Genomic DNA, 12,416 nt, shown 5'->3' on the forward strand with positions numbered 1-12,416 from the left:
TTGCAAATGAAGGAGCACCTTCTCTGGCGACTCTGCTTTGATGAGCCAGTCGTCCAGATTCGGAAATACAGGAATTCCCGACCTTCTGAGAAGTGCTGCCACCACTGCCATCACCTTGGTGAAAACTCGAGGTGCAGTAGTAAGTCCAAACGGAAGGACCGCAAACTGGTAGTGTTGCGAACCCACCGTAAAACGGAGATACTTCCTGTGCGACTTCAGGATAGGGATGTGAAAATAAGCATCCTGCAAGTCGATCGACACCATCCAGTCTTCTTCCAACAGCGCTTGAAGAACCTGCGCAAGAGTGAGCATCTTGAACTTTTCTTGTTTCAGATACAAGTTCAAGATCCTGAGATCCAGGATTGGCCGAAGCCTGCCATCCTTCTTGGGGATCAGAAAATACCGGGAGTAGCATCCCTGACCCCTCTCCTGCTCCGGAACCACCTCTATCGCACCCTTTCTGAACAACGCCAGGACTTCTTCCTGCAGGAGAAGCAGGTGGTCCTCCGAACAATAACCTTGGAAAGGAGGGTAATTGGGAGGAAATTCCCGAAAGGGAAGGGCATACCCATTTTCTACGAGATTGAGAACCCAAAGATCTGATGTAACCGATTCCCAATCCCGTAGAAAATGAGTAAGCCGATCCCCTACCGGACCTGCATGATCCGGAATGGCGGATCTAGGGCTGCTTTGCTGCTGCAGGTGGGGGGTGGGTATTAGAGGAGGAAGTAGAGGAGGAAGAGGCTTGACGTCCATGTCCACGACCCTTCTGTCTACCTCTATAAGACTTGTACAGAGGGTTCTGTTGCTGCTGCTGTTGCTGGCCTTGCCTGAAAGGACGAAAGGAAGATCTGCCAAAGCCTCTGAACTTTCTGGTGGCTGTACCTTTCGCTTGCAAACCCAAAGATCTAGCCATCGCTCGGCTATCTTTGAACCTCTCCAGAGCTGTATCTGCTTTCTTCCCAAAGAGACCAACCCCGTCAAAAGGTAAATCCAAAAGAGTAGCCTGTACATCAGTGGAAAACTCTGAGGACTTTAGCCAAGCAGCTCTTCTGGTAGCTACTGAAGAACCCATTATTCTAGCCACAGAGTCTGCAGTGTCCATGCCACTCTGGATAACTTGGCGGGTGGCAGCCTGAGTGTCCAAAACAACCTCATTAAAGTTTTTCCTGTCTTCTTCTGGAACTTTAGCAGATAATTGTTTGACCGAGTCCATTAAGGCATGCACATATCTGCCAAGCAAACAAGTAGCATTTGTTGATTTTAAGGCCATGCTACCTGAGGAGAAGACCTTCTTAGCGGCCTGATCCAACTTTTTGGAGTCTTTATCTCCAGGAACTTGAGGAAAGGAGCCAGCTGATCTATTCGCACAAGCAGCCTGAACTACTAGACTCTCTGGCGAAGGGTGAGATGACAAGAACTCAGGATCTCCAGGAGCCACCCTATAACGTCTCGCCACCGACCTAGATACTGCAGGTGCAGACAAAGGCTTTTTCCAAACTTCCAGAAGTGGTTAGATTAGAGCTTCAGTGAAAGGTAGAGTAGGCTTAATGATAGAAGAAGGCGAATGCAAGACTTCTGTGAGGATATTAGGTTTGAACTCAACTGTTGGTAAAGTTAAGTTCAGTAAATCAGCAGCTTTTCTAATTACCATATGGTATGGTACCACATCTTTGGAGGGTGCATCTGAAACCACAGGTAATCCCCATTCCGGAGAAAGTTCAAGACTGCTAGCAGAATGAAGATCCTCAAAACAATCATCATGTTCCTGAAGTTCACCTTCCTCCACTTCAGGTTCCATATACTCTTTCTCCTCTAGTAGACGCTGGGCTCTACGTCTCGACCACTCCATACGGATCGACGTCGATGGATCCGGCAACGACTCCGATGGAGTCGGAGCCGGCGTCGATCGAGGAGCTGGAACAATGGGAGGTAGAGAAACAGGAACCGGCGTCGAGCCTCGATCCGAATTCCGAGGTCGCTCCGGAGTCGGCGAAGCCGTGTGCGGAGTCGATGACCTCGGCGGCGCTGAACCGATCCAAGAAGGATATGGAGTCTGCATGAAGGGTAGAAAAGGCACCGGTGCATAAGCTTGGGGGACACCCAAGTTGAAAGACAAAGGACCCATAGGTGCTCCAGTGGGGTACATTGCCCTTGCATATACTCCTTACATAGCATTTAGGAAATGCGATGGATCTTGACCAGGACCACGAAAAGAAGGGTAAGAACCCATAGGATTAGTAGGAGGCTGTACTGGATTCGGCTCCTCCTGATCCTTTTGATTTTCTGGTTCATCCTCCGGAATCGGAGATTGAGGAACATCCACGACGTCCTCATGCTCCGAAGACTGACCCGAAGCCGGATTCGGATTCAGTTCCGGCTCCGGTGTATGCTCTCGAGATCTTACCGGAGTGGTATCACCAACAGGAGACGGAGACACAAAGTCCTTGTGATGCTTTCGAGAAGATTTCTTCTTAGAGTCCGAAGACCCCGAATGATGGTGAGAACTATGCCTCTTCCTTTTATGTTTTTTCTTCGAGGAACCCGAAGCATGCCCAGAAGCTGATTTCGACGCCGACTCCGATCTGGCCCTCGACCTCGATCGCGACCTCGATGACTTCGATCGTGACCTCGATCGGGACTTCGATCTTGACTTCGGTCTCGATTTGGAGTGTCTTGATCTTGATCTCGAAGATCTATCGGCTTCTTTACTTTTAATTTTGGGCAATAAAAGTTTTGCTTCTCGTTCACGTAGAGCCTTCGGATTCATTTTTGAACAGTATCGACAGCCCTTGACGTCGTGATCTGATCTCAAACAACATAAACAATCCTCGTGTGGATCAGTAATTGACATCATCCTGGCACACGAGCCACACTGTTTGAATCCCGTTTTCTTCGACGACATCCTCGACGAAGAACAGAAACAGTAACAGACAAAAAGTAACAAAGTCTCTATCTGTAACTACAGAAGATCCCTGAAACCGTTAGTGTCGACGACACGGAAAAAAGGGAACTGATGTCATCACGGCGACGTAGACCTAATAAGGGGTCGGTGACGTCAGACGGAGTCGCGTGCGATGCCGCGTTCCTATGACCTCGTCCACGCCGGCGTGCTACAAAGAAAAATTCCGAACGTTGCTGACGCAAGGGGGATATTCACAAGGTGAGGAATCCACAAGGCACATGTATCTATCAGAAATCACCTGTACATGCAATTACAGTATAATCCCATTTAAGAAAAGAAACATATGTAGAAGGTTTCTTCAGATGAGATAATGATTGTAAAATGACTTCCACTTTTGCCAAAATGTTTATAGTGTGATACCGTAGGGTTTGCCACTCATTTCCGTACACATGCCAACCTTTTCACCCACATTTACTTTCTATGAAAAATTGCAGATGTTCACATTTTATTGAACAGGGGGCACACGGATTGAGAGGCTGCTTCAGTGTGCGCCGCGTTATGCACTGAAAGGCCCTACCTGCAGATTGGGCGGTGGCCAGGGACAATTAATCGCTTGCGCTTTCAGTTCCACTGGAGTGTGAGGGGTGCAAGGCCACAGGAGTTAGAATCAGAGAACAATTAACAAGATTAGCCACACAATAATTGAAACAAAGCCCCTAAGCAATTTGCAACAACCCCAGCTGCCAGGGTGCATTATGCAAATATCCAACACGATATCACTATGCTTCCCCCAGCTTTGAATCATTCTGAATTACCACATGCATAAACATTTACCACAGTTGCCAGTTCATCATGCTCAGAAAGAAAAAAAATGAAATGTAGCAAGTTACTGTTCGGAGCATGCTTTGTGAAATACACCCTGGCCTGGGACGAAGGGCCTATGTGGGATGAAAAAACACTGGTGGGTCTCTCAAAGAGGCGAGGCAGATATAAATAAGCACGTGGCTTAAGACACTTAAGCTAAAAATATGTGCTTTTGCATAGTGTGCCGCCCCACTGATATTTTGGTGCTTCTGTCATTGCATCCAGATATATACTACAGCAAGTAACATTACATATACAACAAGCCAGGGCTGTCGGCTTTGTCAATGGTATGTTTTTTCTGTTGGCTATATCTGAGGGTAAACATGCTTGGTCCTTTTCAAATAATGTGTTTCCTTTTAAGTCTTTTCTCTCTCAAAGGGTGGATTTGCAAAGGTTAGTTTAAATAGGCCCTCTCCTGTTTTTTCCTGTTTTTAAAGAAGGATATTCAAGTAAATTCCTTGCCTTTCCCTCATAACTATTTTTTCAGGGTAACTTCTTTTTAGCAACATTGGCGTGTAACAAAATGCATGTTCCAATTATTATTATTATTATTTTGAATTTGTAAGGCGCACAGCTACTCCAAGAGGTTTCCCGGTGTGATTACACACTCAAAGCATTTCGTCCTGCAAAACGTATTGTTTACATGTAAAGTGCTTTAGTGCCCCCGGACAAAGTTCGCTCTATATAAACTGACAGATTAAAAAACAGAGAACAGCATAACGTGGCCTTGGATTGCCCTGGCTGGGGAATATGTCCTTTTGTGTAACAACAGCATGTAAGTATCATAGTTGCCTTGACTGTAAAAGTATATAAGCGTATGAAGGGTATAAACCTTCTCTAGTAGAGGACAATGAAAGTTAACGTCATTTGTGGTGAACACTGTAATGATGTACTCTGCATTCTATTAGAAAGTGCCTTGCTGTTCTGCACAGTGTGCTGCACTGGAAAAAGAGCCACGCTTCCCAGCAGCAATGAACATTAGTTCTTTAAGCAGCGGGGTCAGAGCAGACATTCCAGGGAAAACAGGAGTCAGACAAAACTGAGGTTTCTACCCGGAGGGTGTGGGCAAATAAAGAGCCTGATAAGGAGCCGTCCCCGCACATGCTTTTTAGAACAGCTGGTGCACCAGCAAGACCCAGCCCACTTAAAGCCCTGGGCCTACGTGATATTTATTTGTGCCTGGGTTATTAATTTATTAAAAATAGTATCTTCAAGACATGTGGCAACGCTATGAAACGACAAAAATACAGCTCCAAGACCTATAAATGAAAACGTAATGTATTATTATTACAGTGTTCACGCTGTTAAACATGAACAGGTGTACAAAGTGAAAGGAGGAGACCAGAAAGAAAGTACACAAGTAAACCAAGTGTTTCTGCTGGGTGAGGACCAAACCTGCAGAGAAGAATGCAGCCCTCTGCAGCTTACTCCCCAACGTTTCCTGTCTTGCTTGCAGCCCCTCTTAGTCCCATCTAAGATCTCATTGCCGGGTCTTATAGGCAGGGTTGCTTCCAATGAGATCTGACTGAGCGCTCCAATTTGATTTTAATAACTTGGAAGCAGTATTTTAGCCAACATAGCATTGGATGCTATCAGAACTATGCTCTCAGCCCTTATAATGCAACCACACTGCAATACACTGCCATTTGTCAGGGTGGGTTGTTCACGTTGACCTTATGAAGGCCCCTCCACCTTGCCAAAAGAGAGGACTGGTAATCCTGTAACAAAACACACCAGGGTCAGTACCAATTGCCTCCTGGCCAGGACCAGTCACTATTTCAGCAGCAGTTTTGAACACAGTAAGCTGAGTGCTATTGAATATATTCTCATCCTTGTCCCATTCCTCAATGTAGCTGTATTCTGTATTCTGGGGATACAGAGCCCAGCCTTTACCCATGCCTGACGTTTGGTCCTGAGCACCCCACCACCCTTGAGTCCAGGGCCTGGTCTTAGACCCGGTCTTGTATTGAACACCCACATTCCTAAATATGAGTTGTCTTGGAGAGCGGCCTTTCCGTCTGTGCTCTATCACTTCTGAAGTCATGAGTAATCCAAAGGAGGAAGTGAAGGTTGAATTACTTGTCATTAATGGTGAATTTAAGAGGTTGTTGCATTTGGTATCATAAGTGCCTTCAAAATACAAAATGTATACAAATTTCAATATTTTTTCAACAAATGTTATGTACACATCAGGCACGGGAGGCTGCACTGGCCATCTATCTGATACATTTTTGTTTTCAGTATTGTAGACCGCATAAGTCTTTAGACATATTTTTGTTTTTTTCCTTGTAAACTTTTATCTAATTTTAAAATACACTTTTGAAAATGTGAACCGCTGCTGCTGGGGAAAGTTCAAAATATGACACAGAAAGAGATGCATGGTTCTTACCCGCTCAGTAGCTAAAAGGGAACACTTGAACTCTTCAAGTACTTGACGGCATTCGAATTCATGAGCTCTGGCACATGTTTGAAAGCCAATTACTATATCCTGCAAAGAATGAAAGACAACTCACAGCCTCAGGGAGACATTAACCAAACACAGATATTTAGGACAAGAGATTCCATATTAGAAAGAAAAGCTAAAATGGGGTTCTTGATTGGACCTTCAGTGTTTACAACTGGCATTGGCGAATGATTCTCCACTACTAAAGCAAATATATTCAGTGCCCAGAAAGCATGATTTAAGGATACTCTTATACAAATATGCTGGAGTGTTCTTACCATGGGACTGAAGAAGCATCTTTGGATAGGAAGATTAGAGTTCAGTCATTATCTGTGCTCCGTCACTAGGTGCTCTCTCTAGTGTTCACATGAAGGCACTGCAAGGAAATTTCAGTTCACAAGCCTTCTTTGTGACGAAGGAGTGAGATTTCTTTAGCAGGAGGGCTTCTCCTTTCTTCCTCAAGTCTACTGTGCAGGGATTACACCAGATTCGGTTTTGCCCTTCAATCCTTGAGAACCCCCCCCCGACAATAGGTAGAAACAGACAGCTTTGTTGTCTTTTTTGTAGGTCTCTCTGAGAGAATCATTTCAAAGCTTTTACATAGCTTTAGGCCTTCCTCCGCTTTATCTGCTATATTGATTAAACTTGGCTAATCTTATTCAATCACTTGCATCTATCAGGAGAGATCACCTAAAGAGGCGCCTAACTATCCCTGATGAAATGCAGCAGTGGTCACCTGAACAAAGGAACTATTTGTCTAGTTTGCTAACTTAGTCCTCATCTACTCTGTGGAGGGGTTTCAGTCTGATATGATTTGGCTATCCATGGAGTAGATATCACACTTTGGGATGAGAGGAAGTGCTGAGTGAGGAAGGTTTCATGGTCATCGTTAATTTACCGTCAAGTTCCTGTAATGAAGTTACAAACCTGAACAATGTACACCCAGATGCTCCTCAGTCCTTTATGACTTCCTTCTCAACATGTGTCTGTTCTGGTCGTACAGGGGGACATTTTATCTCAGGGGAATAGATCTATGATTATTGTAAGAAATACACTTGGTACTTACTGAATGGTTAGGAGTTAAGATGAACCGGGCAGATAAGAACATGCTTCGAAGGAAGTGTAAGATCAGCGCATTATCATCACAGGCGGCGAGGCACTTACCGATGCACCGGAAAATAAAACCCTAATATGGGAGTGAATTAAAGACAGTCAGAGTTCAGAATAAGCAGCAACTCCTGCCCACTCTATGAGAGTCTTACTTATAGAGGAGCATTCATCTTTGATTAAACTCTACACATGTCGTCTCTCACTTTGAAATTGCTTTTAATGAGTTGAGAGAAATGTTTATTATGTAATGTTATGTTATATCTTGTGGACATTGTAAAGATTCGTACATGGCCATGAATATGACTCAAAACAACAAAAAGGGGGAGGGGATGGGAGCCAATAAAGGTCCTGTACCTAGGCTAAAAAAGTGCTAATGCAAAAAAGCAGTGGAGGTACTTTTCTTCTAGAAAGTGAAGAAGAAAAAAATGGTGGCAAAGAAGCAGGAATCCTAAAAAATATTTCTTGGTACCCTCACACAACCATGAGGATGTAATGTATCATCATTGGACTTGCTCCTCGTAAGGCTCCACAAAGAGACGCTTTAGCAGAGACCTTTTATTTTTTTGCAGTCTGATGAGAAGCGCCAGTGTGAGGGCGTTTTGAATGTATGGGGTGAAGTGAATGTGTATATTGAAATAAAGGGACACTAAAGCTGTCTAAGACACACCGAACTAATGTGATGGTTCTCCTGGCAGGATTAAAAAAACATAATTTGGTAGAGGATACTACAGGAACATGATGTATCCTGTGAGTGTGGTCAGGTTGGCATGTTTAACGACTGATGGCCCAAAATAGGTCTCCGCTACTTCTTCAGGGTCAAAAAGAAAAGGGGGATAAACCTACCCCACACTTAAGACGTAATAGTAAGTAAGTAAGTAAGTAAGTAAGTAAAGTTTATTGTGTTGATTATTTAAAATCTTACAATATTGCACGTTCAATAGGAAAGGGTCATATAAAAGCTATATACATGCAGCAAACAATTAAAAGACAATACAAATTTAAAAAGTTAAAATAGTTGCATCTCCTAGTTTCCCTTTGACAATCTTAAGAAATTTTACAAACGCAGCATTTAAAATAATGTCATTTGAGTCCAAACACCTTATTAGGGCCTGCCTGCATGTCCTTACGCCTCGTACATTAAGAAGAATCTTAAGCAAGGTTTTTCTCTCTTGGGAGAGTTCCGGACAAATACAAAGAAGATGGAGGATATCCTCCTCACAGGCATTGCACAATCTACAATTGGTTTGCGTTACTGTTCTTTCCCAGGGAGGGCGATGGCATAGGCCTGGAGTATTGCCAAATCTTGCGTTGAGGAGTACGTGTTTATTTGTTTCCGTCCATGGAGTCACCAAATATTGTTGGATTTCTTTCTTTTTGTAACCATTTATTATTGTCCAAGCATGTTTTCTTTTGATAAGGATAGCTTTATCATTGAGAATAGATAACAAGCTTGCAGTTTTGTTGATTATCCTCTTAAATGATGTCTTGGTAATATTTGTATCCCATATTGACGTCACCTCAAACTCTTTTATCGCTTTCATTAGATACAGCCCTGCCAATGAGTTTGTGTCATTACTTAATTCCTTCCATAAAAGTTGCGATATTTCATTTTGGTGGTCGGTTTTTATCTGATTCCAAACTTTTATGAAATGTGCTTGCCTTGTATATAGTTGATTAATTAGTCCAAACTCCAACCTTACTCGCGCCGGAGAAGCATTTACTGGAAGCCGGAATAACGCCCGATATACTCTGGTTATGTTTTTATTCAGGGTTTCAGTATCCCTACCCATCGCAGCTTCACTACCATATGTGATAGTTGGTTCAAGTCTTGCAGAAATAATACTGAGAAGAGGGCCATAAGTTAGATTGGAAAGTGATTTCTGCACAATTCTGAAAGCAGCAGTGAGTGCATTTGTTTTCCTTTGGATGTCCCTTTTTTGTAGTTGAAAATTGCCTTTTGAATCAAATAGAACCCCCAGATATTTATAGGACTCCACTTGCTCCAGCTCGATGTTATCCATATACATCTTAATAGTGTGTTTTTTGTCTTATTTTTAGTAACTACCATAATCTTGGTTTTTGTATCATTTATGACCATACCATTTGCCTTAGAATACGTAAGAGTCCTCCTAATTAATCGCTGTAAACCCACTTTGGTATGGCTCAATAATATCACGTCATCTGCGTATAATAGGTTTGTGAGCCGCTTATCTGCTAACTTTGGGGGGTGCGCATTTTCATTGTCCAATATTGGCGTCAGGTCAGCAAGAAACAAATTAAAAAGGAGGGGAGCCAAAACACATCCTTATTTCAGACCTTCATTTGCTGGAATTTCATTGGATAATGTTCTGCCATCCCCCATCCTCACGCTTACCCACGTGTCTGTGTACAAGAGACGGATCAGTTTTAGTAGTGAGGATGGTATTTTCATTGTCTCGAGTTTTTCCCAAAGTAGATTCCTGCCAACACAATCAAATGCGGATTTAAAGTCTATGAAACATAAATATAAGGGTAGCTTCCGTCTAATTGACTTGTCAATAAGAAGGGTAAGAATAAGGATATTTGTGGTTGTACCCAAACCTTGAATAAAGCCTGTTTGATTTAAAGGCAATTTCTTATTGTCCGACACCCATTCTGTTAGTTTAGTCAACAGGATTCTGGCAAACAGCTTGGCGTCAGCGTCTTGTAGGGTGATTAGCCTATAGTTTTCTGCCAGTGCCCAGTCCCCTTTTTTGAAAATTGGAGTTATTAGGGATCCTCGCCATGACCTGGGGACAGTTCCTGTTAGTATGACCTCTGAGAATAATTTCTCTAGGATAGGCGCCCAAAGTTCGGGGTTTTCCCTAAAGAGTGCAAATGGTAACCCGTTTGGTCCGGGTGCACCGTTTTTCTGTTTTTTTAATAATTTAATTATCTCTTCTTCCTCGACTAGTATTTGCATATCCAGTTCTTTACCATGAATGGAAGATTCCCTGTTGTTATCGTTATTATCTTCATGGAGCTTATCCGACGTAATATGCAGTGTAGGTATTCCCCTGAAAGAAAATACCTTGTCCAAAAAGTTTAAAATTGATCATCCAACCTAGAAAATGAATGAGAAAATAGAGAAAACACACAGTAAACAAATGTTTTGAATGTATGGTCCAATGCGTCACCAGACCAGGATCCCTTTTCCAGCACAGTGTATCATAGTGTCTCCTAAGGTAGATATGCTCATGCTATTGTTGGCGCTGATCAGTTACCACAACGTGAAAGAAGTGAAGCACACGCTGATGGTAAACAGCATTTATCACAAATCTTTTTCCCAGCAGGTAATCACAATACGGTTGTTACAACAACCGCGTTATGATTCCGCATACCATTACTCCGCAAGTCGGAACAACAACTTGCCGGGGGGGGGGGGGGGGGGGGAGGTGTTGGATTATTATCCAATACCTTCCCTATTGTCCGCCCAGACTGGAGTTGGAATAATAAATTATACTATTCCAACATCCAGCGCCCCCATCCTCAAGTCGTTGTTCCGACTTGCGGAGTAATGGTATGCAGAATTACAACACGGTTGTTGTAACAACTGCGTTGTGATTTCCGTGAAACAGACAACATAAAACCAATCTGTGTTGGTGTTACACAGTGTATCATAAGTGATTAGTTGTCCTCAGGTGTGAATGGCGTGTCTTATCCTTTGGATCAATCTATAATGCCCCATAGGTCAAAAGCAGAGGGTAGAGCTTAGCTGCTATTTGTGGTAAGAGCAATGATACTCAGCATAAAGAAACAGTAAATCAAGGGGACCCAATTATCTTAGGGTGAAAAGAAAAGGAAAAGCTGAGAGTTTTCTGGAGAAGTAATCATACTCATGTGATTTCTGCGAAAGAGAGTGCCAGAGACCTACCTTCCTCCGGTCACCTGGATAGAGACTCAGCAGAGGAGAAGACCTGCCTTTTAAGGTGCGGGTATTGAAGTGATTGATCTCAGGTGGGTGCGTGTAGCTACAGGAAGGAGGGATGACAAAATGGCCAATGAGGACAGGAGAGGAGGGGCGATATTGATCTAATAGGAGCAAGCCCCTCACATGCTGGTGTAACATAGGTATCATCCCTCAGTGGGGGCCATCTCGGAATGTGTAGTGGTCAAATGCAGGCCAGCCGAAAGTCAACAATGGTTTTTGAAAGGCAGCATCTTAGTAGTAAACTGAGACTGTTGAATGTTTTCTAAATGGACAGTGACAGTAGTAGAAAACTATGGTGCACCTAATTGCTCTCAGATAAATAGTGACGGAGAGAAAGCCTGGTGCAGATAACCGCTAGCCTTCCCTCATGGCGAAATCTAAGTAAATTGACATCTACGTACATTTTGCATATATGGGCCTATTCATTAAAAAGTAACATGGGGCGGCCAAGTGGTCTATTCCCAATATATTAGGATGCTTGGATAGCACTATTGGGCCTATGGCTAATGAGGAGAAGAGAAGGGGTATGCTCAAGCCAATAGGAGCGAACCCTTACCTGCTGGTGTAGTGAAATTATCATCCCTCAGTGGCAGCTATCTTGGAGTGTGTGGCAGTCACATGCCCAAAGTCACCAATGTTATTAGAACAGCAGTGTCTAAAACAGTAGACTAAGACAGTTTAACCCCTTTAGTGCTCCCGTCAGCCAACGGCCATCGCGGGCACTACCTTCGTAGTGCTGTGCATGTCCGTTGGCTGAAGCAGCCCTGCCCACTGATTAAAACCGCCGCACTGCAGCGGAATTTGCGCCGCGGTTAAGCAGTTAATGTTTTCATGGGGGGGGGGGGGTACTGCCTCATTGGTATCAACGGAAAAATTTGTGTTAATGAGGAAGAGGTCCATTCGCAAAATGCTCATCATAAGCACGTCTTAGTGTGGTGTGTGAGACTCCATAGCAAGGCGTCCCATATGTGACATGGTTTTAGTGGTGATATGTTAAATCAGATGCCATGTATGAAGCGAATATTAATGCTTCCATGGTAAGGGAGTATCTGATGTCGCAGGGGACTGACTGGGGAATTACACCTCGCACCAAAGGATTTCATCGTTCGCACCTTTGCTGTTGGTGTAGAGGCAGAAAATCCACT

The 12,416-nt window shown here is 43.5% G+C and overlaps 1 long non-coding RNA gene across 1 annotated transcript in view; it reads right to left on the reverse strand.

Annotated features, from left to right (window-relative positions):
• LOC144782932 (uncharacterized) overlaps positions 1-7,394 on the reverse strand; it is a 56,582-nt gene extending 49,188 nt beyond the window's left edge. The window contains exons 1-2 of the long non-coding RNA XR_013601320.1: positions 7,279-7,394; positions 6,159-6,257 (exon numbers count right to left, since the gene is read on the reverse strand). This is a non-coding gene — a long non-coding RNA (uncharacterized LOC144782932). The remainder of the gene's footprint in view (positions 1-6,158; positions 6,258-7,278) is intronic.
• Positions 7,395-12,416: the final 5,022 nt, after the last annotated feature.

Source organism: Lissotriton helveticus, chromosome 9, assembly GCF_964261635.1.
Source record: "Lissotriton helveticus chromosome 9, aLisHel1.1, whole genome shotgun sequence".
NCBI classification, from domain to species: domain Eukaryota; kingdom Metazoa; phylum Chordata; class Amphibia; order Caudata; family Salamandridae; genus Lissotriton; species Lissotriton helveticus.